The 26,854-nt window shown below is 41.7% G+C and overlaps 1 long non-coding RNA gene across 1 annotated transcript; it reads left to right on the top strand.

Moving 5' to 3' along the window:
- The first annotated feature begins 1,378 nt into the window (after positions 1–1,378).
- On the top strand, positions 1,379–13,763 carry LOC117479908. The gene is made up of 3 exons (XR_004555600.1): positions 1,379–1,391; positions 9,225–9,228; positions 13,664–13,763. It is a non-coding gene; the product is annotated as an uncharacterized LOC117479908 (long non-coding RNA).
- Positions 13,764–26,854: the final 13,091 nt, after the last annotated feature.

Raw genomic sequence — 26,854 nt, 5'->3', positions numbered from 1 at the left:
AAAGCCCGAGAGACCCCGGTACTGTGGCACTGCCGCAACATCTTGCAGGAAACAGTGTCTGAGGGCATGTTCATTTAATAAACTGTGAATGTTTTATATCCATGTAACGGGAAGAAACTCATCTAACTGATCATTTTTATTTTATCATTATCATTTTCAAAAGAAAACCCACAATGCTAACATTGAGCCTCTGAATTAGCAACGAGCGAAAAAATGCTAACACCTTACTGCACCGAAAATCACTCACAAAACCTTATTATTTATCTCTTCTCTACATCCATGACATCGTTTCACATCGTGAGGTGACACAGAATCGATGGGTACCCACATTATCACTGAATTATACGAATTTGCGACGTTATAACTTAAGCAAAAACGGACATCAAAACAGGTGACGCTAGGTACCTAAAAATGCTAACATTTTTACCTTGGCTCTGTAGTCTCTCCAAAGTGGTCTTCAATGGCATTAAAACGATAGAAACGCTGCTGAAGTTAATCCATAGGTTAATCCAATGTGTCTGTGTCTCTGAAATGATTTCTGATAATCCATAAGCAATAAAACTACTTTTCCGTTTCCAGATGTCAAAGCTAGAGATAGGTTCACTCTGATGCAAAACTGCATACTTATTATATGTTGTACTTTGGATTCCTAAAGCTTTTAGTCTACCTTACCATCATCCAAGGGTAGTTTTCACTATAAGTAAAAAAGAATTTTTGGACGGACACTATAATTTACAGTTTTTTACGATGTCAAATCTGAATTTTCTTTAAAATAAAAAACATCTATATTGATTCTGACTTTTCTACATCCAACTCACAGGTTTATCATTACTTTGAGAAAAAAGATTATTAATTTAACCCTTTTAGAAGGGAAGATATGGTCATTTGTTCTGGGAATGTCATTTTCGAGCCTGAGACCTGAAAAACAGGCTCAGGGCTTAACAGGTTAAGCCACATTGAGGTTACACTCAGGCTTATAGATGGTTCCAGGCTGCATAAAGGTATGGCCAGATCAGATTTCATAAAAGAAAATGTACTTGTGTGCTCATATTCAAGATGGAACAGGTAACAGGCAAAGCTGGGAAAAGTAGCAAGGCCGTTGTCTTTGCTTTCTTTCATTATCCATGCACTCACTGCAGCCAAGCACTCTTCCATTTTGCCTCCAAATAAAGTGTGCTAAAACGTCCTATTGCTTTTCCTTAATGGAGAGGATCGTTGTGAATGTGTCAGGTTGTAACATTAACTGTTGTGAGAAAGGTCAATGAGCTGTGGATGGTGAAGTGATGAGTGTTCATGAATCATGGATGTTGTTCTCTGTCAATGTACTGTATCACACCAATTTCTCTAAAGAATACACACACAGACACATAAAGAACTGCTGCAAACTGAGAGTCACTTTAACTGTTTCTCAAACACACACACACACACACACACACACACACACACACACACACACACACACACACACACACACACACACACACACACACACACACACACACACACACACACACACACACACACACACACACACACACACGTATACCTTCACCTCAGACAGATGTTTTTTTTTTTTTGTGGAAATTCTCTTTTTATTCAGCTTTTCCTCATGTTTACAGTCTTAGATAATACAATAGTCTCTGTAAGCCTTCTGTAGTTAACAGTGAAATCAGAAATCAAACTTTCATATTTGTGGATAATACAGAGGCAGGCCTCACTGACCTTCAAACATCTGTCGGCTGCATGGCTGAAGATTAATGCCCCGACCCTTACAGAATATTCTTAGTTATAGCCTGTACAATGCTTCTTTAGTGTGCAGAACGTGATTATAGTCTTAAAGGTCCCATGTCATGCTTTTCCGGTTATTACCCGTCCCCTTGTGTGTTATGAAGGTTTTTATGCATGTAAACGTTCTGCAGAGTCAAAAACCCTCAAAGTACACCCTGTAGCGAGTAAAACTCTAACACACCTCCCCAAAACGCCTCATTGGAGATTTCTCATTTTCCATTGTTTACTTCCTGGGTATCGCTACGTAGGGATACCCAGTAGCCACGCCCAGAGCTCTATGGCCGCACCCTCTGCCAGCCTTTCACGTAACAAAGCTTCCCAAAACCTTTCAGCGATTCATGCCGGATATGTACAGCGTAGGGCACTGAAGAACGATGCTGTTCCTACTTTGTTTGGACCAGCGGGAGATTCAGGTACACAACCTGTAAGTATTCATTGTTGTTTGTGTATTTATGATGTTTAAAACAAACAAGGTATCTACTAGGGATGCCAGCGATTATTCGATTATTCGAATATTCGTTACAGTCTCCATAATCGAAGATTATTTTTCAAATTCGATTTTATTTATATATCTTTTTATTAATATTTATGTTTTTCTTTTTTTTTTTCTGGCTTAGTTTCAACCAAAATATAGACTAATGCTAATAATAGTAATAGTATTAATAATTGTAAATGACCATTGATCACACCACCAGTTTGTTTTACTGTAAACTTGGAGGAAGCCAGCAGCTACACACCGACCCCGCCCCCCCCCCCCTCCCTCTCCGACACACGTGCGATTGATTTATTGGTGACAGAACAGTGAGAACACAACTAAAGATGAACAGAGCGGCACGTCCACAGAAGAGTTCCTCGTGGAACTACTTCGAACTGACAAGTGCAAATGAAGTGAAATGCAAGCTCTGCGAAAATATTTTTTTTCTTTCTCTCCCGCGGGGGGGGGGGGGGGGTCGAATAATCGATTCATATTCGCCAGGGCTGTCCGATTTTCGATTTTGATCATGGTCAGTTTCTGGCATCCCTAGTATCTACCACGACTGTATAAATGGGCAAACGTTTTTCTACGTTGAAATGCTCTCCGCAGACCCATGCTCACAGCGTTATAAACCTTTTTCTTACTCAATATCAAGCCACACTTATTGTTTTTACTTCGGCTGTGAGTGTTTGTGTGTTCTCAGGATGAGTTTCGCTTGTTCTAGCTGTATCGCCAAGCCTGTCTGCTCCTCCAGCAGTGTGTGTGTCTGTGTGTGTGCGAGCAGTGCTAACAGGGCTAACTAAGTTGCTAGCGTTTCCATATATCAACTCCAATGTTAGCAGATGGCCTTACATGTATCTCATAGCTGGAGAATGTCTGCAATCACACACGAAATACTCAGACAGTATACTCAGGGTGATTTACCGTACGGTCAGTACATTATAGTTGGCGTTCCTGGCGTGTGTGCTACCGAGCTACCGTTCATAGCGTGTATGCTACATAGCTAAACAAGAAGGCTAGCTAGAGCTAGACATGCTAGGGAAAACATTGTTTTCATGCCAGCTACAATGAATGACCGAACGTAGCAGACTACCCGTATAAGATTGCAATTGTAAACATGTTCTTGCTAGCCTAGACTAGCTGTTGTTCATAGTAGATTGGCATATTACACTGAACAACTAGCAAACGTAGGTTAGCATATTAGCTGGCAAGCTAACTGTGTTGATTAGATAGATACACACTCCTACCATAACTACTACTAACTAATCTAAAACAACTAAGTTTCTCTAATATTTTGTGATTTGCATTTGATTTCGTCCAGCCAGATCAGGAAACTCCTGGCGTATCTGGCGGACAACACACACACGGGATGACCACTCTGATGCCTTGTCCTAAAAAGCCCCAGCACCAGTTTACAGAGCTGCGATAGGCAAGATGCCGAAAACGCCTATACGGGGAGGAATGGATATACAGTGTATATATGTATATTTACACATGTTCATTTTGTACATTTCTAAAAATAAAGTTTGATGGAAATACTTAGTATCCTTTCTTCCCTGAATTATTTGCTCCTATAACATATCATTCATATATAGCAAACCATGATTTGATTTCTCATCAAACAGTAGTAGTTTATTACAGGTAAAAATAACTTACTCTTCTATAACAACAGTTGTAGGTACAGTTCGGTTAGTTAGCGTATAAAATATACGGCTGTACCGAGGCCATTATAAGACTGATGTTCCGCTGAGAGCGAGCCGAAAAAAGCACTGTTAGACATGAGCGGAGCTGACCAATCGGAGCACATTGGGCACACAGGGAGGGGGGGGCAAGAGCTGCAACGAGCCATTTAGGACAGAGAGTGAATACCGGTGAATAAACATACTTTACAGAGATGCTGTATGCGAAACCAATGTGAGTTTGGAAAATTGCACAGTATAAATCTATTTTAGTATACCTCAACAATGGAATTATGTTCAGTGGAAATGGCCATGACATGGGACCTTTAAGTCTCTCTCTTGTGGGAGCCAGCTCTTCGGCTTCCTCTACTGAAAATAAAAACTCACCCGTTTATCGGCAAACAGCAGCTTTCAGTTCACTTCCATTCACGCTGAGTCCTTGTGCCTAAAGGCCTCTAGCTTCTCCTTGTAGTTAACATTCCTGCCGGCTCTGTCCCGGGTCCCCGGTCTCTTGCTGGTGCGCCAAGTAATCAGCTGGATCCGTTCCAAAAGTGAATCTGGGTGCTTAAAGGCCCAGACACACCAGGCCGATATCGGCCGTCTTCGGTTGTCTGGCGATGAAGCGTGCCCTGTCGCCCAAAGTCAATTTGGTGTGTCCCGAACCCTCGGCCGTGACACGCCTTATTTGGCCTTTCACGGTCGACACACGGCCGATTCAACATGTTGAATCGGCCGTGTGTCGGACACAAGCTATCGGGCCAAGAAACCACTCTGATCAGCTGTTCAGCTAGCAAATGAGAAGCGAAACGGAAGTGAGGGACATAAACAAACGATTTAAGAAGGCACAGGACAGCAGCTAAACCCCAGCAGGTGATACTTAAAGACATCAAACATAACCCTTAAATGTCCTCTCTTACCTCCCACACATAGCAGGGACATCTCTGATATCGGCGGGAGCGTCCCCGGCTGTCCTCTGCTGAGAGCTCCGTGATTTGTTTGATCAAGTCCGGTTTTTCATCTCATCGGTTTATTTGTCAGTATAAAGTTGCAGGATTAGTCTCAAGTACCTCAACATTGTCCTTAAGTACAGTGTCTAAGTAAATGAGATGCTGTCTACTGCTGTTCATTTACCTATTGTGAGTCGCCTCGGATAAAAGCATCACATGGAAATGTAAATTTAGCAAGAAGTGGCCATTATTACATTGCTGACTCAATAAACTACACACACGCCAGAACACTGCGATCATCAGATGCAGGTCTATTAACTGTGATTTTATAGTATGTCTGCACTTTATGTGCTCATTTCATCATTCATGTATTTTTATATTCTAAAACATGTTTTCGATGGACGAGAGTGAAAATGGAACGCACACGCTATTTGTTGTTTGTTTATATCAGTCTGTTCTTCTTCTCTGTCTTCCAGTTGTTGCCTATTTTGAATGACGAATACACACTACCGCCGCTTGCTGGTAAGGAGAGTTATTGCCACTCACGCATGCGCAGTTCGTACGTGCTCGGCTGAAGTCTTTGCGGTGTGTTCCAGTGCGACACATGACCAAGACGCAGGAGAACACGGCGATGCAACTGTCGGTGTCGGCGAGTTCTCTGGTGACGGCCTGGTGTGTCTGGGCCTTAATGACCGACACCGGGAGCCCCCTCTTTGCCATATCATCAGTCGCTTCCTCCACCGATCTGTATACGACAATTCCCTCCTCATAGACTCTTAACCTGGCCGGGAACGGAGTTTGAAATCTTATCTTCCTCTCCCTCAGGACCATTTTTGCTTCTGCATACGCCCTTCGCTTTCTTAACACATCAGGCACGTAGTCATGATCCAGATTTACCCTCCTTTCGAGATGTTGAAATCCTCGCTTTTGCCAGGCCAGTCTCAGCAATTCTTCTTTCGTCCTGTAGCTTGACAGTTTGACTATGATAGACCTCGGCGAGGCTTCCCCGGGCGGGTTCGGCATCAGGGCGCGGTGCGCTCTCTCAACTCGTAGTTCAAATGTAGCCGCGAGGTCCAAACCCTCCCTCAGCAAAGCCTCCACAAAAGTTCCCATCGACGGGGAATTATCCTCTGCCCTCTCTTTAACGCCGTGGATTCGGATATTTTCCCGTCTGGACCAACCCTCCAGGTCCGTTAGCTTAGCATCCAGATGCACCTGCAGTTGTAGCAGCTCCGTCACCGCCTCCTCCGCCACCTGTAGCCGTGTTTCAGCCGCCTCAATCCGCCCTTCTGCCTCGGCAATTCTAGTGTTAGTCTTGTTTATTTCTTCACAAATCTCTTTCAGCTGCTGACCGTTGTCTTTCCTGAACTCTCTCAATTCTTTCAGTATGAGGCTCATGTCCGCTCTCCCAGTTTGGTCTTTCTCGAGGTGCGTTGGAGTGTCGTCGTCCCCCACCACACTGCTAGCAGAAGAAGCTAGGCTAGCTCTGTCTCCGTCAAATAAATCAGTCTGCATTAGTTTTTTACCCTTTTTTTTAGGCATTCTCAAGACCAACACTCTTAAGCCAAACTGTAAAATAAATGTTTTATGTATTCCGGTTGTCGTTGGTAACTTTTAGCACCGAACGTCGGGAGCACGTTCTTTAAGCAGCCATCGCGTCGCTCAGGGGCGTCGCCTGGACCTGAAAACATTCGGGTCTTAGCCCACAGTGGCGGCGGCCGCGGCGCTACAGTGGAATTTTTTACTTCAACACTCCCCACACGCACACAGTACACCCGCGACTGTTACAATGAAGGCTCGATAATCAGCTCACGGCATATAGGCAGGGGTAAAGTGCTATTTTTTATGAGTGGGGGGCGGACCTCACCTCCTCTAGGGGGTCCGGGGGCATGCTCCCCCGGGAAGATTTTTTTTTAAATATTGAAGTTAAAAGCATCAATCTGGTGCACTTTGAGAGCAAAATGAAGAGATCGATGGATACCTCTCTCAGCACCCATATGAAACAGAACTGTAAGCAGATTTTCTTTTTCTTTATGGATATTTTACAAATCACTCCCCTTTTAAACTCTATTCTTGTTTTACTGACATATAGTATTTCATAACTGTTTTTCCTTTATTCTCTTATTTTTTTTATAACTATAATGATCATATGAAGGTGTGCCGCGGAAATAATATTTTGAATAATTTGTGACCAAACCGTTTGAGACCCACTGAGATAACTTAGACTAAAGTTAACTATCTAAACACTCAGAGAGTCCTTTAGCTCAGGGGTTCCCAACCTTTATTGTGCCAAGGACCGGCAGATACATTAAAAAAAAATCGCGGACCGGTTGTCAATTTTAACTGATTTTAATATTTACTCACCACCAGCAGGTAGCAACAGAGGCTAATTGTATGTAACAGCCTGAACAAATACTAGAACAATATGCATCCAAAACATATTAACAAAGTTTAAAAAAGAACCAGTGTTGTTTTTTGGTTTTTCGGAAAACCAAAAAAACGACGTTATTCTGTTTTAAACCAAAACGGGAAAACAGATAAATCAACGTTTTGGTTTTTGATTTACGGATAATCCAGTGAATGCTGGGAAAACGAGGAGAAGGCGCATTATGAAGGAGATGTCCGGTCGCCGGTGTGTGTGTGTGTGTGTGGTGTGTGGTGGTGTGTGTGTGTGTGTGTGTGTGTGTGTGTGTGTGTGTGTGTGTGTGTGTGTGTGTGTGTGTGTGTGTGTGTGTGTGTGTGTGTGTGTGTGTGTGTGTGTTGTGTGTGTGTGTGTGTGTGTGTGTGTGTGTGTGTGTGTGTGACACTGGCATTTGTTTTCAGAAGATATTATGATAGTGTCGTTCGTTCCGGTGCACTCCGACAGCATTTAGCACTACATCGAGATTAAGATTAAACTAATTTATTTTGGGAACAGCCGCATATATGGAGTTAGCCATATGTGTGTAAATTACTGTTCATAAACATTTTAAAACAAATGCCGGTGTCGGACAGACACAAACACACCGAACACACAGAGCTGAGCTGAGCAGAGCACATACACACACACATCATGCGCCTTGGTGACTGACTGGACATCTCCTTCATAAATCTAATAAAAGGGGGAGTAATCGGGCAGTTCGATGTGTGTAGAGATGTGTGTAGAGGTGTGTGTGGTTAACACGTAGCAGCCTGCAGTCACTCTTAAGCTGATGAAGTTAAACACAGCGAAGGCGGTGCGTAAAAAGGCACAGCTCTTTACCCGCTGTTGCTGCACTTCTCAGAGGCGGAGTATACGTCCCGCTGCCTCCTGATGCTGCAGCCATTTCATGAAGTGAAGGAGGTGTTCCTTCTATAAAACAGCTGCGGGCAGCAGATACCGTGAGAGTCCCGGACATGAATTCATAGATCAAGGCAGACTGGTTTACTCTCCTGTTTTGCCAATCTGGTGCTTAAACAAATAGCTCTACATCCCTGGCCGACATGTCCTTAAAATGAAGTCCGAGTTTGAAATATATCTCAAATAATGTATGCACCATTTCCCCACATAAATATAACAGTCTGCAATCAAACGGTTGTCTCCTGTGCGCTCCTCTTCCTACTTGGCGCACCGGTAACATTCTCGTGCGCACAAGAGGCTGAGACCTATAGGCTGAGCCGCCGAATCCCTCGGAACATCATAAAAGCCATTTTCAAAACGGTTTTTCTGGTGAAAGATTAACTAGCTACTGGATGAATAATATGACTGGTTGGCAAAAGAGTGCGAAAATTAACACTTTTTGAAAAAAATATTATGATAAAATATTTTTATATATTTATAATTCTGCAAATATTACGATAAACTCACAGCTATTTCGCGGCCCGGGAGTAACACCTCCGCGACCCGGTACCGGGGGTTGGGAACCCCTTCTTTAGCTCACTGAGCCTCTCAGTCTGACAGGAGAGGACTCTCCTCCAGCTTGTTGTGGAACAAACAGCTCCTTATGTCCGTTAGTGCAGCTAGCTAACCAGATGCTAACAACACGGTCCCTGCTGGCCACCGGTCCCTCTCTCTCCCTCTCTCTCTCCCCTCTCTTCTCCCTCTCTCCCCTCTCTCTCTCTCTCCCTCTCTCTTCTCTCTCTCTCTCCTCTCTCTCTCTCCCTCTCTCCCTCCCTCTCTCTCTCTCTATCTCTCAATCACACTAAATGCGCTATTGCCACACACACACACAGAGCCGAGCTTGAATGACACAAGCACACGTTTATTTCCATGCAACTCTCTGATTGGTCTGGTGTCATGCCTCTGTTGCATTCACTGAACACGGGAAATTACAGTCCTGCCGTCCTCTCTTGTATCATGATGAGGTTCACGTAAAGCACGGTTAATGTATTATATTATTGAGGGAGAATTGTCCGGGGCTACAGAAAAAACATTCGGGGCTAAAGCCCCGGATGCCCAGGCCAGGCGACGCCACTGGCGTCGCTCACCAAACCGGAAGCCACATACAGATGTTTTTATCGGAGCTTGGTATTGATGGTAGCTGCTGCTGTGGATCCATGCGGTCGATACTCTGTCTTCATGAATGCGTTGTTCTTTTTTTTCACATCAGAAGAGGGAGGGAAAATAATTAGAGGAGTTTGCTATAAAGAAAAACTGCTCCCTGAAGATTAATTAGATCTATGTCGGATATGTAATGTTTTTAATACGATAGAGTGTATTGCATTGTAAACTTTAAGAAAATGCAATGGAGTATTTATATGTATTTTTTTAAAACAAGAAAAACATATTGGCTCTACATTTCTCTATCTCCCTTTTTAACATGGCTGCATGGGATTCCTCCTTTGCTGCAACACACTGAGCTTTATGCAAATGAATGTGTGATGACAATCCAATAAACAATATGCAATGAGAGTAAAAGCTCTCTGGTGACTCTTGAAGCAAGTGCTAGCTAGTTTAATTTCATTTATTCATAGAACTGGTAGATTTGCTGAAGCTAATGCAAAAGGCATATTCACCAAAAACATCTATGATGATGTTTTAGTTCTTGGCATTGATAAACTCCCTGCTGACATCATCAAATATTTGATGGAATGTATGTGGCCAAACCTGATAAGTACAATGAATAAATGCAGAAAACAAAACCCAGCAGAGGAAGAGATTGTTTTGGAGTTTTGAATATGTATCGCGGTAATGATTGCCGTCTAGACTCTGACCTTGTCAATCCGAACAGGGAAACACCAACAAGCAGTAAGTGCTGAGAGATGATAAAAAAAAGTATCCTTATTACAGGTGGATGCTAGGTGGAGGTAGGGATTATAAAGAGATATATAAACTTAAATAAACCGCCCTGACTTAGAGACTGCATTTTTTATTCAAATGTTTTTTATATTCGAGAAACACTGAAACTCTATTTATTCCGGTACAAATATTTACTGTGTCAAATACTGTCACACTACCACGCACATGCAAACTGATGTAGTAACGTGACTTGTCCTTAAAAAATAACAACCTACTCTATGTCTATCTCTATAACCATAGGCCTTTTAAATTAAGTTGATGAAAGGAAGCCAAAACTGTTTTGGGGTTCAAAGGTTAGGATGCAAATACTTTCAGATCTCAATCAACGAGTGGGAAAAATACTTAAAATGAGCAGACAGAGGGCTAAATGTGCACTCTAAAAACGAAACCAGTGGCTTTGTAAATATCACAATAATAAAAAGCTATACTACCTTAATAAAATCTCTAAATATCACCAAAGTAATTGTTGAGTTGGACATACCAAAATAAATGCAGCAGTTAATTTTGTCTTAAATTATTACTATTATTTAAGTTGATTACATGAAAAGAAATGAGTATTTGACTAACAAATTATATTTTTAAGATATCCTTAACCTGTTTAGCCCTGAGCCTGTTTTTCAGGTCTCAGGCTCGAAAATGACATTCCCAGAACAAATGACCATATCTTCCCTTCTAAAAGGGTTAAATTAATAATCTTTTTCCTCAAAATAATGATAAACCTGTGAGTTGGATGTAGAAGAGTCAGAACAATATAGATGTTTTTTATTTTAATGAAAATTCAGATTGAACATTGTAAAAAACTGTAAATTATAGTGTCCGTCCAAAAATTATTTTTTACTTATAGTGAAAACTACCCTTGGATGATGGGTTAGTAGACTAAAAGCTTTAGGAATCCAAAGTACAACATATAATAAGTACCCTGTATCAAGATTGATGCAAAACAAGTGACATTTGACCTTTTTAGAGAGGTTTAGCAACAACAAAAAACTCCACCTCTGAGGTGATTTGGGTGGAAATGGGGGTTTCTGGAACCCATTGGTCGATTTTGGTGATTGACATCTCTTTCTGACCGTTAGAGCCAATGGAATCGAAGGGGAATCTCCCCACTCACTAACATTGTACAACAAAAAGGTGGGGGCTTCGCGCATTCAGAATTGCATCAGAGCGAACCTATACTGTAGCTCTAACATCTAGAAACGGAAAAGCAGTTTTATTGCTCATGGATTATCAGAAATCATTTCAAAGTGACACAGACACATTGGATTAACCTATGGATTAACTTCAGCAGCGTTTTTATCGTTTTAATGCCATTGAAGACCACTTTGGACCAGACTACGACTAGGGATGGTTACCGAGCCCCGGTATTAAACGGGCCCCGGGGCTGAATTATTAAAGACCGTGGTACCATTAAGCTCCGACGTTATCGGTCTTTTTATCGGTACTGGAGACATCTAAAAAAATATGTCATATGTATTATTGCTACACAAACATTATATTGCAGTTTTAGTGTCGCCAACTCCGTTTCTAATATGCAAAAGACTACAAAATGCATCTATGATTATTTTTTTGTATTTTCGATCTCTCTCCCCCCGTCTGTGTGTGAGGGGGCGGGGCAGTTTACACACACGCAGCTGCTACATGCAGCAACACACACACATGGAGGAGATGGCGGAGAGAACGCGCTCCGAGGTGTGGTTAAACTTTACCCGTCTCGATGTGGACAATGCTCGTTGCCAAAAGTGCAATAAGAGTTTAGCATGTAAGGGCGGTAACACGAGCAATTTGTCTAAACATTTAGCAAAAGTGCACCACATTCAGACGGAGAAATGCACCGGGTTCGACTGTCTTTCTAGTAGCTCTGTAGCCCCATCCACGAGTAACGTTTCCACGTCAGGTGTTATGTATGCTAGCAGCAACACACGGAGTTAACTCAATTATACAAACATGGGTTAAAGGTTAGAGGTAACTGAGTTATTTATTTTGTTAAAGTTTCAGCAATTCTGTTTACAGTTCTGTCATCAGATTATTTAATACGATTTGTTAAAACATTGTTATTTCTTTTGATGTGAAATATTATTTAAATAAAAAGCAATGTTAATTTTGTTCACAATTTGTTTATTTTTTTCTCCAAAAGTACCGTTAAAAGACCGGATCGATAAGCGGTATCGATAAAAGTAGTAGTACCGTTAAAGCCTTAACGATACCCATCCCTAACTACGACACAAGGTAAACCATGTTAGCATTTTTAGCTACCTAGCGCTACATGTTTTGATGTCTGTTTTTGTTTATAAAGTCGCAAATTCGTATAATTGAGTGATAATGAGGGTACCCTTCGATTCTGTGTCACCTCACGATGTGAAACGATGTCATGGATGTGCAGAAAAGATAAATAATAAGGTTTTGTGAATGAATTTCGGTGCAGTAATCTGTTAGCATTTTTCGCTCGTTGCTAATTCAAAGGCTCAGCGTTAGCATTGTGGGTTTTATTTTGAAAAAAAAATGATCAGTTAGATGAGTTTCTTCCCGTTACATGGATATAAAACATTCATAGTTTATTAAATGAACATGCCCTCAGACACTATTTCCTGCAAGATGTTGCGGCAGTGCCCCGGTACCGGGGTCTCTCGGGCTTAACAGGTTAATATCTTTGGTAAATTTCAGTCAAAATATTTGAGAATTGGCTAATTATACTGATCAGTTTCAGGAACTGCAATTATTACTCATTCCAAATCAATATTCTTCATCTTTAACAACAACTTAAGACATTGAGTAAATTACACTAAACGTCATGACGTGGACCCCATTAACAATCGCGCACAAATACAGTGTGCTCATGGGAAATCTACTTTTCTATCTGCGCCACATGTGGCAACCGCAATAAGCAAGGAAACACCACGAAGAGAACCACCAGGAAAACTCCCTGCAAATCCTGGTAAGTAGCCAGCTAGCAAAAGTTAATGAAATATTGACCCTGTCTTTGTGCATATACAACTTTATAGGGTGTAATTATCTAAATACTGTCACACTTGCAGCCATGCTGTCGTAGGTCTAGCTAGTTTCTCTGTCCGCTTCTGCACACGCATAGCAGAGAGGTGGACACAGTCAACCAGGTGAAGTGAAGAAACATTAGCACCTGCTTTGTCCGCAGTTGTTGTTTTAACGTACCTAACCAACCAGCTGTCTGTGTAGCATAGTTAGCTGTTTCTTTTAAGACCCTTTTACACTGTTATTCAGAAATGCTGTAGTAAAGAAGATCCGCCATTACGTCGACTTTTTAATACTTAATCAGGCAATGCCAGCATAATGCTGCCCCAGTTTGTGATATTAGATGGCATGCCGGCCTGACGTGTAACACAACAGCGCCGGCGAATATGTGTGTCTGCAAGTCCCGCCATGCCGGAATAACGGCGCAACAGTCTCGCCTTGAACAGGCTGTGAAGGGGGCTTTGCCGACACACCCGGTTACTAAGCAATGCTTATTGTTTAGGTATCCCTGATAAGGAGGCAGTCATATAAGCAGCTCTGCATGATCACCTGCAGCTCTGCCGCTGTGAGGGGACCGGTGAGCAGAGCACACGCTTCAAGTTAGACCTAACACATTTAGCAATCTTATCTACCTCTGGAAGTAACCAAACTAGTTATAAATATGTTTATTCTTTACTGTCGGGTCACTCATTACTGAATTAGCGGGCTGCATGAGACTAAACTGACGGGCTGTCAGGAGAGAGAGAGAGGAAAAGAGAGCACCCCGTTTATTTCTCTCGTGTTATTATCCGAAGTTACTGTAAACGTTTGAATAATGTAGTTAATCTACTATTAGTTGTTTGTGTAAATGTATTACTTATGTTGTTGATTTTTGTAGAAGCGCCGATAAAAGTATGGATAATGTAAAGATAAATGCACCTTGTTTGTGTAAGGTGGCTGTTAGTTTATTTGGGTGATTACTGTATCGTGCAAGTGATTTCAGATAACGTCTGGCTACTGTATCCGCGGCCCAGCAGCTGTTACTAGTCTTGGCTATATGCTTATGAAACTGTTCATTATCATCATTATTCTAATAAGGCATTGCATTTTCTTAAGAGGAGTGGCCTACTTGCCCAACTTATGTTTTGTCATATTTATGGGGGAACACTTGATGATGGCTAGAGCAAGTAAAGTTGCATTTTTTTGTGAAGCATGTTAAATATTTTCAATATCTGTTTCACAGCACCGACTGCGCTAACGGAGAGAAGTTGAACGAAGATAACAAGAAAGAGGAGGTAAATCTCATTATTTTATTAAACACTGAAACGACGGTGCCAACATATTAGTTTGCTTTATACAAGTTTAAGAAATCGGTGAATAAGCAAAATTAGTTGCACCTTGATTTTGACCATGTTTGATTGCAAAGGCCAGGAAGCATTTGTTAGAAACATAAACAGTGACTATATACAAATATCTTGGACTTGATAATACAAACTGTTACTAATTATATGCCTGACACATTGGGTCACGGATATTAAGCATTTACTTCTGCATTGTCTACTGCAATTGAAGATCCTGGCTCTGAACACTGCAATTCCAATCATTTTTATTGACTGTTTTCCAAATGTTTGTGCAATTACAGTATATGTTCCATTAACTATAGTTTGGAGTAGATGTAATTATTGGCATCAATGAGTAAATACAATTAGGTGTCATTTTTAAAGCTCTGTATGATAAAACATATTAGTCGAAAGTAGCATTAAACCAGTCTGTTCGCTCCATGTGATAACACTATTATCCTCACTTTTTTAGGTTGCAGCATATGGGATGGCAATGTACGCTCTGCACATTTGTGGCTTCAGCGAAAGGGTCACTTCTCAAGCACTATCGATTGAAGCACGGTACCTTTGGTCGTGGATATTCAGTACCCTGTCTTCATTTAAACTGCCCTTGCTCCTTTAAGACATGGGGTGGCCTGCGAACACACTTGTATAGATCCCACAATTCGCAGGAAACTGACGAGTGTGAAGTTGTGCAGTCTTTAACATGTACAATTTGTGACTCATTTTATCCTAATACAAAATACTTTTTTCAACATATCAATTCCCACTTGAAAATACATGAAACCATAGAATGTGCTTTTGATGGATGTGATTTCAAGACAAACATATATGGGACTTATGCGACACACAGAAGTAGAAAACACAGATCCTATTCATGGAAAGATGTTAAGACTGAAGTGATTGCAAAACATCCAGGGTTGGACTCGCATGGTCATGTGGACATAGATACCACCTTAGAGCTGGGTTGTGAAAGGGATACTTCAAGTGAAATAGTGAAAAATATTGCTTCTCTCTTGTTAAAATTGGAAAGCATCTATAATGTCTCTGGCAAATGTGTTGATGACTTGGTGGAACAGCTTCAGTTTATCTGCACATCCTCAACTCAGTATATTCCAAAGTTAGTTAATGATATTTTTACAAAGAATAACTGTGCTGTTGATGAAGCAATTGTCAGTGAATTGGTAGACAAACTGTGTCACTCTAATCCTCTTAGTGCAGCCTTTGGTCCTGAGGGACCATTTTCTTCCAAATTTAGGAGGGGAAAATATTTTAAGGAAAACTTCAGTGTAATTGAGCCAGTTGAGTATATTTTGGATCCAAAGGAGAATTGTAGCTTTCAGTATGTGCCTGTTCTTCAAACCTTACAGCAATTGTTGAAAAATGAAGACATTGTGAACAATGTATTGAATAAACATTCAAACATTTCACAGTTGGCATCCTTCCATGATGGCAAATATTTCAAGCTAAATTAATTTCATGCTAATGAAGAGTTCAGAATTTCACTTATACTTTACGTAGACGATTTTGAAATCTGCAATCCTCTTGGAACTTCGCGAAAAAAACACAAAGTTACAGCAGTTTACTGGGAACTTGCTGACGTACCATCTGAACTGAGATCACAGCTAACATAAATCTATTTGGCTCTCCTTTGTAAAGCGAATGATGTAAACAAATTTGGCTATGAAACTGAATTTTTTTGCCTCAGGTTGGTACAAATATCAGAGGTACTGTTTTTTGTGTTTCAGCAGACAATCTTGGTGCTCATTCTTTGGGTAAACTTGTAGAAAACTTTTCTGGACATTATATCTGTAGGTTTTGCATTGGGGACCATTCTGACTATCAGCAAAAGGAAGTGCATTCAGGAGCTTTTCCACCAAGAACAAAAGATAACTATGATTTACATGTTCAGTCTGTAAAAGCAAATCCTGCTCAGGTACACTGTTGTGGTGTGAAGAAAGGTCGTCCCATAACTGGGAAATTAAGTTATTTCCATTTTGTAACAGGGTACCCACCATTACATTACATTGCATTTAGCTGACGCTTTTATCCAAAGCGACTTACAATAAGTGCATTCGACCAAGAAGATACAAACTTGAGGATAACAGAATCATATAAGTACATCAGGTTTCATAGAGCCAAAACATTTCAAGTGCTACTCAACTGGCTTTAGATAAGCCAGTCCTTTATTAGTATATAGTGCTTTGATAGTAATTCTATCACTCGAAGTGGAGTCGAAAGAGATGAGTTTTCAGTCTGCGCCGGAAGGTGTGTATGCTTTCTGCTGTCCTGATGTCAATGGGGAGCTCATTCCACCATTTTGGAGCCAGGATAGCAAACTGACGTGTGTTTGCTGATGGGAACTTGGGTCCCCCTCGTAGTGTGGGTGCAGCGAGCCGTTTGGCTGATGCAGAGCGGAGTGCACGTGCTGGGGTGTACAGTTTAACCATGTCCCGGATGTAGGAAGGGCCAGATCCATTCACAGCATGGTACGCAAGTACCATTGTCTTGAAGTGGATTCCAGCAGTTACTGGAAACCAGTGAAGTGAGCGGAGGAGTGGTGTGGTGTGGGAGAATTTAGGAAGGTTGAAGACCAGACGAGCCACTGCATTCTGGATGAGCTGCAGAGGTCGGATGGCACATGCAGGTAGACCAGCCAGGAGGGAGTTGCAGTAGTCAAGGCGTGAGATGACGAGAGCCTGGACCAGAAGCTGCGTCGCTTTCTGGGTCAGGAGGGGACGTATCCTCCTGATGTTGTAAAGAGTGTATCTGCAGCAGCGGGTTGTAGCAGTGATGTTTGCAGTGAAGGACAGGTTGTTATCTAGGGTCACACCCAGATTCCTTGCAGTCTGAGTCGGGGAAACAACAGAGGTGCCGATGTTGATTGTTAGGTCAAGAGTGGGACAATCTTTTCCCGGAAGGAAAAGCAGTTCAGTCTTGTCAAGGTTGAGCTTGAGGTGGTGAGCAGACATCCACTGAGAGATGTCTGCTAGACAAGCAGAGATGCGTGCGACGACCTGGGTCTCTGAGCGGGGAAAAGACAGAATTAATTGGGTGTCGTCAGCGTAGCAGCGTAGCAGTGGTATAATGTAATGTAATGGTGCCCACCAGATGTTTTACACTATATTTTTGAAGGCATAATTCAGTTGGAATTGGCACTATGTTTTAAATTGTTCGTCCGCAAGTGGTATTTCACCTTGATAGAACTTAACAATTCCATAAATCAATTTCCATACAGATGGACGGATAAAACTGATCATCCCCAACTTATCCCAAGGCAAGGCAAGGCAAGGCAAGTTTATTTATATAGCACATTTCAACACAAGGCAATTCAAAGTGCTTTACAAAAATGAAAGACATTAAGAGCATTAAGAAACATATTATAAAATGATATCTAAAAACACTCATTTAAAAGCAATGATATAAAATGACATTTAAAAACACTCATTTAAAAGCAAAGATACATGAATAAAAGTTACAGTGCAGTGTGAGATACACACATCTGAAATGTTAAGGTCTGACTCTCAATCATTGCTAACTTTTTAGCAGAAATAGTTTTCTATCACCTCCCTTTCTTTCTACTTTCTTGTTTAACTTGTCCTTTAGTTATTTCAAGTGTTTCATGCTAAACGAACCCCCCTTTGGAAAATTATAATAATTTTAGTTTTCGCCGAAACTATTCCTCTTTTTTAGTGGACCTGTCATGCTATATTTGAATAATATATTGTAGTGCCATACCTATATAAGGTATATTTATACGTTTTCTTTTTCAAAATACCAAACAGATCATGCATTTTAGCCATGCCTCATTTCGCTCTATTTTGCTCTCCTCCACCCTGTCTTTGCATGCGCTGCAGCTGACCACGCCCCCCTGCAAAGGAGGGGGCCGATTTACGAGCGTCGTGTTACCATGCTGTTACCATGCCACGGCAACCTCTCATTCCCTTGATAGGTCAGGTCCTCCGTCCTGACGTCGGAGAAATGTTCAAATCTGGATCAGTCTGTATCAGATCCGTTGCAGCCCCGTTTTTAGAGATTTGGGTATGGAGGAAAATAGAGAGGGTTGTGTTTTCTGACACTTGGTGAGTTCCCTGGAACATCGGGGACACATATTCATGTATAAAAGACGTACAAAAGTGCATTTTGCATGATAGGTCCCCTTTAAGTTTACCTTGTCTTTCTAGGACTTTGTTGGTATCCTCCGTGAACCAGGGTCTTGAAACCAAAACGGATTCCTGTACCCCATGGTACCTTTTTAGTTTTCGCCCAAACTATTCCTCTTTTTTTTAGATGCACATTAGTTAAGTTTAAGTTGTCTTTTCTAGGACTTTTTTGGTGTCCTCCGTGAACCAGGGTCTTGAAACCAAAACGGCACACGTAGGGGACTTTAACCCCAATAATGACCTACGGGGGTACAAGGCAATTCAAAGTGCTTTACAAAAATGAAAGACATTAAGAAAATGGCATTAAAAAGCAAAGATAATAAAAGTGACAGTGCAGTTTAAGATATAAATACATCAATTAAAAGCAGCGGCAAAAAGAAAAGTCTTCAGCCTGGATTTAAAAGTAGTAAGAGTTGCAGCGGACCTGCAGGTTTCTGGTAGTTTGTTCCATATATTTGGAGCATAATAACTGAACGCTGCTTCACCATGTTTAGTTCTGACTCTGGGGACAGAAAGCTGACCAGTCCCTGAAGACCTGAGAGTTCTGGATGGTTCATAATTTAGCAGTAGGTCAGAAACGTATTTTGGGCCTCAACCATTCAATGCTTTATAAACCAGCAGCAGTATTTTGAAATAAATTATTTGACATGCAGGAAGCCAGTGTAAAGACTTCAGAACATGAGTGATGTGATCCACTTTCTTAGTGTTAGTGAGGACTCGAGCAGCAGCGTTCTGAATCAGCTGCAGCTTTCTAATCGATTTTTTAGTGAGACCTGTGAAGACACCATTACAGTAGTCCAGTCTACTGAAGATAAAAGCATGGACAAGTTTTTCCAAATCCTGCTGTGACATTAGTCTTTTAATCCTAGATATATTCTTTAGGTGATAGTAGGCTGATTTAGTTATTGTTTTAATGTGACTGTTGAAACTCAGGTCAGAGTCCATGACTACACCTAGATTTCTGGCTTTATCTGTTGTTTTGAACATTGCAGACTGAAGCTCAGCGCTAACTTTTATACGTTCCGCCTTGGCTCCAAAAACCATTACCTCAGTTTTATCTTTGTTTAATTGGAAAAAGTTCTGACACATCCAGTCATTGATTTGGTCAATGCACTTACTTAGTGTTTGAATTGGAGCATAGTCTCCTGGTGAAATGGTTATGTAAATTTGGGTGTCATCCGCATAGCTATGGTAACTTATTTTTGTTGTTTTTCATTATCTGAGCCAGTGGTAGCATGTAGATGTTAAAGAGAAGAGGCCCCAAGATAGAGCCTTGAGGAACCCCACATGTCATATTTGTCAACTCAGATGTGTATTTACCTATAGAAACAAAGTTGTTTCTGTCCTTTAAGTAGGATTCAAACCAATTTAGAACTGTTGCCGAAAGTCCCACCCAGTTTTCCAGTCGGTCTAGTAATATGTTGTGGTCAACAGTGTCAAACGCAGCACTGAGATCTAATAATACTAACACTGAAGTTCTGCCACTGTCTGTGTTTAAGTGGATGTCAGTGAAGACCTTTACAAGAGCAGTCTCAGTGCTGTGGTTTGGACGAAAGCCTGACTGGAACACATCAAAATAGTTATTTAAATGCAAGAAATTACTCAACTGTTGAAAAACTACTTTTTCAATGATTTTACCTAGAAATGGGAGGTTTGATATGGATCTGTAATTGTTCATTATTGAAGCATCTAGATTATTATTTTTTAAGAGCGGTTTAATGACTGCAGTTTTCAGGGCCTGTGGAAAAACACCTGAGTGAAGAGATGAGTGAGTAGATCTGAGGCCATGCAATGAAAAACATTTTTGAAAAATCCTGTTGGTATAATATCAAGGCAGCAGGAGGAGGATTTCAGAAGTTGAATAATGTCCTCTAGGTTTTTATCATTAATCTGATGGAATTGTGTCATGGTGTTTGAATTGATTTTAAGTGGACACAGGGACAAAACATTTGCTGTACCTGATTCAGAGGCACTGACTGCTTGTCTAATTTTCTGAATTTTGTCAGTGAAGAAGGCAAATTCATTGCAGGCCCTGGTGGATAGAAATTCAGAGGCTATTGACACTGGGGGGTTTGTTAGTCTGTCGACGGTAGCAACAAGGCACGTGTGTTGTTTTTGTTTTTGGCAATGATGTCAGAGAAGAAAGACTGTCGTGCAATTTTAAATTCCAAATTATAAAAGCCAAGTCTCTCTTTATATATTTCAAAATGAACCTGGAGATTTGTTTTTTGTCTTTTCGTCATTTTTGAAGTAAAATGATCTACTAGCTCATTTACTGAGATGTTAGCAGGGGCAAGTGTGGAAAAAAAATTCTGAGTAAACATTTCCCTAGTATTTTCCGCTTTGTGGTTACCTCTTTTTGAACATTTTTGTGAACAGAAATAGAGCTCTCAAAGAAAACACAGGAATGATCAGAGAGTGCAACATCAGTCACCACAACCTCAGAGATATTCAGACCCTTTGAGATAATTAAGTCCAGAGTGTGCCCCTTATTGTGTGTGGGCTCCGTCACATGCTGAGTCAGTCCATAGTTATCAAGAACACAAAACAGTTCTTTAGCCCCTCTGTCCTGGGGGTTGTCAACATGGATGTTAAAATCACCAACAATGACTAGACGGTCAAAGTCAATACACACTATAGACAGCAGTTCAGTAAAGTCATCAAAAAAGCTTGCACAGTATTTGGGTGGATAGATATTTAGGAACAGAGCTCGAGAGGAGCATTTCAGCTGAAGAAGCAGCAAAGTTCCCATCAGATGTCTTCCTGCATTGAAGGGAATCATTGAACAAAATAGCAACTCCACCTCCTTTCTTAAGCATTCTTTCCTGACTCATAAAACTGAAGTTGGGAGGTGTTGATTCGATAAGAACAGCTGCACTGTTATTTTGTTCAATCCAAGTTTCCATTAAAAATATAAAATCGAGATTGTGCTCGGTGATAAAATCATTGATTAAAAAAGTTTTTCCTGCCAAAGACCTGACATTTAATAAAGCTAGTTTAAGTTTGTTAAATACACTATCAGTCCGATTTTTGTGACAAGCTGTGGCTGACATGGAATCACTGCTAAATTTGATAAACTCACACAAACGTTTGTGCGCTTCCTGTTTCTAAGCTGATTCACCGCTCTCAATCTATTACCTATCAACACAGATATCGGCAAAGCTACTGGCAGGCAGGGCCCCGGCATGTCCTGGAAAGAGTTGAGAGTGCCATACGCCCTTGAGCCTGGACCCAGCACATATCAGTTAGAGTTTGCTGCGTTTTGTACACACACATCAGGCTTCGGAGACGGCAGATGGTGTCTTAAAGGGGGGGGAAGTGGTTGACGTAGGCACGGTGATGAAGACGGGGGAGATGGTGCGCGTCTCTGCTTCGGTGATTGTGGTGGGCGTCGTTGAGGGGCGGGGGTAAAGGACATGCTGCCAACCCTGTGTATCGCCTTCATGCGGTCATTGAACTCCGGGAAGGACTTGGTGCCAACCCTCTGTATCTCCTTCATGTGGTCATCGAACTGTCATCGAAGGTGGGCGAGGGTGAAAGGGTGAACGGAGAGTAGAGAGAGCTGGGGGGTGAAGGAAGAGTATCCTCAAAGGTGATAGGGGGGGTGAAGGGCGGTGGAGACTTCTCCATTTGTCTCATAGGTTTCCCATAATCAAGACATTCCTCAGGCGGGTGCAGTGATACTTCTTCAAGGTTTTCTGCGCGATGTGTTGTGTCTTTCTCTTGTTTTGATTTCTCTTGTTGCTTGTCCTTGGCAGAGGGAACAGATTGATGACGCAGGCAGTTGAATATGTTAGAGATAAACAATTTCATTCCTGACTTGTTCAGGCAAATTCCATCTGCCTTAAAAAGATGTCTGCAGTCCCAGAAAAAGTTAAAATTGTCAATAAAATGGACAGAATGGTCAGTACAGGCAGTTGAAAGCCACGTGTTCAGTGCAAACAATCTGCTGAATCTCTCCACTCCTCTTCTGACTGGCGATAGAGGGCCACTGATGAACACCTCCGCATTTAGAGAGCTGACAGTTTCCAACAGACATTTAAAGTCTTCTTTCAGCGCTTCTGACACAACATCGTTTGTTCCAATGTGCAGTACCACATTTTTCACAGTCGGATGTTCAGCCCCAATATACAGGATCTTCTCAGCCAAGTCAGAGACCATATCCTTGGGAAAACTGAGTACTTTGGTGTTGTTCTTACTACACAGACTTTTTACATCTCTTACAGCAGAGTCACCCACAATCAGAGTTTCAGGCCCAGTCGTTAGCTTTCCCTCTAGCCTTTTACTTTTGGAGTAGCTATTGGTCCTTACCCTGCTGTGTGAAGAGGACAGGTTATCCAGGTCATCAGAAAGAGATCTCCGGTTCTGGTTCAGCGGAGCGTATCTGTTCTGGATTGGCAAACTTGGTGGTTTAGGAGGATTGTTTGTAGTTCTCCCTTTAGCAGCTGTCCACGGCTGTTTCTTAGTATGCATAGGGGTTGAAGAGGCGCTCTTCCTGGGTGATAACAATGCAGGCCAGCCCGTCGCATCACAGATTTCAGAGCGCTGGGCTCTGCCTGTTATTCATCCTCCCAAATCCCATGGAAATGAGGATTTGAGGAGAACACATTTGGTGTCTCGCAAAAGTATTGGTGGGAATGCTAGTGAGAACTGGACATTATTAAGATTATTATTAGGGCTGTCAGTCGATTACAATATTTAATCGCGATTACTCGCATGATTGTCCATAGTTTATCGCGATTAATCGCACATTTTTTATCTGTTCTAAATGTACCTTAGAGGGATATTTTTCAAGTTTTCAATACTCTTATCAACATATGAGTGGACAAATATGCTTTATATGTTTGTTTATTATCATTTGAACAATGACAAATATTCTCATGAATATTAAACACAACAACCTCTGAACATTACAAATATTCGCCTCAATTCAACCTGGAACCTCTCTCATACAATACGAAGTGTGTGTGTGTGTGTGTGTGTGTGTGTGTGTGTGTGTGTGTGTGTGTGTGTGTGTGTGTGTGTGTGTGTGTGTGTGTGTGTGTGTGTGTGTGTGTGAATGTGAATGTGAATGTGGAGACACTGGAGACACTGTGATGGATCGTTGGAGCTATGTGCAGCTCAAGGCATATATGCTCGAACGGGAGCTGCCTGGACGCTGCAATCATGTTGCGCGCACTATCCGTGCTGAGTGTGCTGACTTTTCGTACAATGTCCCACTGTCTGGCTACCTGCATAAAGTCAAGTGCTCGGCGCAGTTATCGGCGAAATGTCGCTCCTCTGTTTTCATTGAAACAGCTCCTTATATCCGTTAGCGCAGCTAGCTAGCACCAGATGCTAACAACAACAACACGTAAGTAGAGATGTCCCGATCCGATCACGTGATCGGGGATCGGAGCCAATCACGTGATTTTCAAAAGATCGGAATCGGGGGAAAAAAATCGGGGATCGGAATCTTTTTTTTTTTTTTTTTTAATAATTTTTTTTTCTTATTTTATTTAATGTTACAAAACAACAATGACCATGTTCACGTCTTAAAGTCATCCTGAGGCCTTAGTTTTGGTTTAAAATTACACAACATCATGTATGTGTTGCTTCTTTTGGGCTTGTTTTCATAGACCTGGTTGCTTATTTCTCTCAAATCTGGCAACAGAGTGGGCAGGGCGCAGTGTCTAATAGTAGCAGTAAGCTAACGAGAGGCTACGTTCAGCTGGTGACTCGGGACAGAGAAAATGTCAGGAGTTTGGAAGTATTATAAAATTGAAAGCGAAGGCAGTGTAACAGCCAGATGCAATGTTTGCAAGGCGGAGGTTCCGCGTGGTGGAAAGAACAGAGCTACGTTCAACACGACCAATCTAATACGTCACCTGAGAAACAAACACCAACACCAACACAATGAGTACACAGCGGCCATTTAGGTAACGGCACTGAAACAACCAACACTTTCAGAGACTTTTAAAAGGAAAGAGAAACTGCCCCAGAACAGTGAAAAGGCCAAAAAAATAACAGCCAAGATAGCTGAATTCATCGCGTTGGATGACCAGCCGTTATCTGTGGTGGAGAACGTGGGGTTTAAGGGACAACTTGAATGCTTTTCTCCTTTTTTTTCTCTTAATGCATTGCATAAAGATCGGATCGGGAAAAATCGGTATCGGCAGATTGTCAAAATCAAATGATCGGAATCGGATCGGGAGCAAAAAAAGGTGATCGGGACATCCCTACACGTAAGGTGTGCCTCGCTCGCACCACACATACACACAGCCTCCCGGTCCTCCCGATGGCCAGTCCGGGCCTGCCGGGGAGCGTGGAAGTGTGGTCTGCCACAAGCGGGCGGCAGGAGCGGGGCTGTCAGCATCAGCTTGTAGATGGTATTTTAAACTTGATGCGCTCTGAAACTACGGGGCGGCCGAGGACAAAAAATACACATGCGTTAATCGCGTTAAAATAATTAGTGGCGTTAATTTTTTTTTGCGTTAACGCGTTAACTTGACAGCCCTAATTATTATCTTTCATTATTGGTGCGAAGATACCGCCGAATGATCCAGCATGGCAAGTTCTCATGAATTTAAAAGATATTACTGAGCTTGTAGTATCCCCTATTCATACTGAGGAAAGTATTTGCTACTTAGATACACTGATATCAGAACAGGCTGTTGGAAGTTATCCCAGAGCAAAAACTAACCCCAAAGCACAATTTTTTGGAGCATTATCCTGATATGATAAGAGGGTTTGGTCCTTTAGTTAGCCTCTGGACTATGCGCTTTGAGGCAAAACATAGCTTCTTTAAGCGAGTTGCTAGATACACAAACTGCTTCAGAAACATATTGATGTCACTTGCCTCAAAGCACCAAATGATGATGGCATACAATTCACAAGCAAATGCTTCAAAACCTACAATATATGTCACTAAAGTATCATCTCTTCCATTAGAACTACTTGATATGGAAATACAGAAGTCTTTCAAGGAAGTTTATCCAACACAAACCTCTGTGAACTTGGCCAATGTAGTGATACACCATGGAACTATATATGCTGCTGGGATGGTTTTGCCGTATGGGTCCACTGGTGGTCTACCTGATTTTGTTGAGATTTCACAGATTGTTATTGTAGACAACAATCTCAGTTTCATTGTGAAATTACTTAACAGCTGGTATGATGAACATTTTAGAGCATTTATGTTGAACCACTCTGAGAAAATGACCCTGCTACAGTATAGTGAACTTGGTGACACATATCCCTTGGCAGCATATTTTGTGGAAGGCAAACGCATGGTAACATTGAAACGTCACATTTTTTGCCAGTGTTAGACTCAGACGTTTTAAATGTCCTTCATTCAGGTTTTTTTTTCTTTCTGTCCAGATGGATTTGGTTGCCTTAAAAGTTATTATGTGAGTGAGAAGCTTCTACTGTCCTCAGGAATACCCAGCACTGTGGAGCAGTTGCATGAGACTGTAAAGGAGACATTTGTGGCGCATTTCCACTACACGGTCGGCCTCGGCCACACTCGGTACGGCTCGGTACGGCTTGGCCGCGTTGGGCCTTAACAGGGCCGACTCACTTCATGCTGCGCTTCCATTACAGTTTAGGAACTGGGGTAGTTACTATAGTAACGCAGTGTAGGCGGAGCTGTGACGTCATCTTCAGTGAGAACTCCAGAAACACAACACAGCCGTTAGCTGTTAGCACTCAGAGCTCACAGCTCCTTATATATGTTCAGAAACTCGACAAAAGTTAAACAAGTACAAACCACAGACTGCCTGTGTCATGGTGAATACAGTCGCTGCTTTATTTATGTCTGTATAGGCCGTTGTTGTGAGTGTGGACGGTCGGAACATATACTGCGTTAGCTTGGCCAATCTCCACCTAGAAAAACACGCATTTTAAAAGGTTTTTCGCCTGCCGTCTGTCTGCAGACTTGACAAAGCATTAATTCATGGTTTTTACTAACCGGTATCAGTATGTTGTTACTTCGGCATCATTTTGAAACGTGTATTACAATTAAATCACAGTCAAATATGTCCATCTTGTTGTAGTTGTAGCCCCCTTGCAGCGCTCCTCTCTCTAGTTTAGCATACTCAGCCCGACTCAGCCCTGTTTGTTGGCCTCGATAGAACCACAATTTTATCGGGCCAGAAAAGACGTGAAAAAGTGGCCCCGGGCCGGGCCGGGCCGTAACTAGGCCTAGTGCAGGGGTGGGCAATTATTTTTTACAAGGGGCCACTTCAGAAACTCGAGCTGTGT

Source organism: Trematomus bernacchii, unplaced genomic scaffold (assembly GCF_902827165.1).
Source record: "Trematomus bernacchii unplaced genomic scaffold, fTreBer1.1, whole genome shotgun sequence".
Lineage (NCBI taxonomy): Eukaryota > Metazoa > Chordata > Actinopteri > Perciformes > Nototheniidae > Trematomus > Trematomus bernacchii.
Note: the sequence above shows the minus strand (reverse complement) of the source record. Positions and strands in the feature narration are given on the sequence as shown.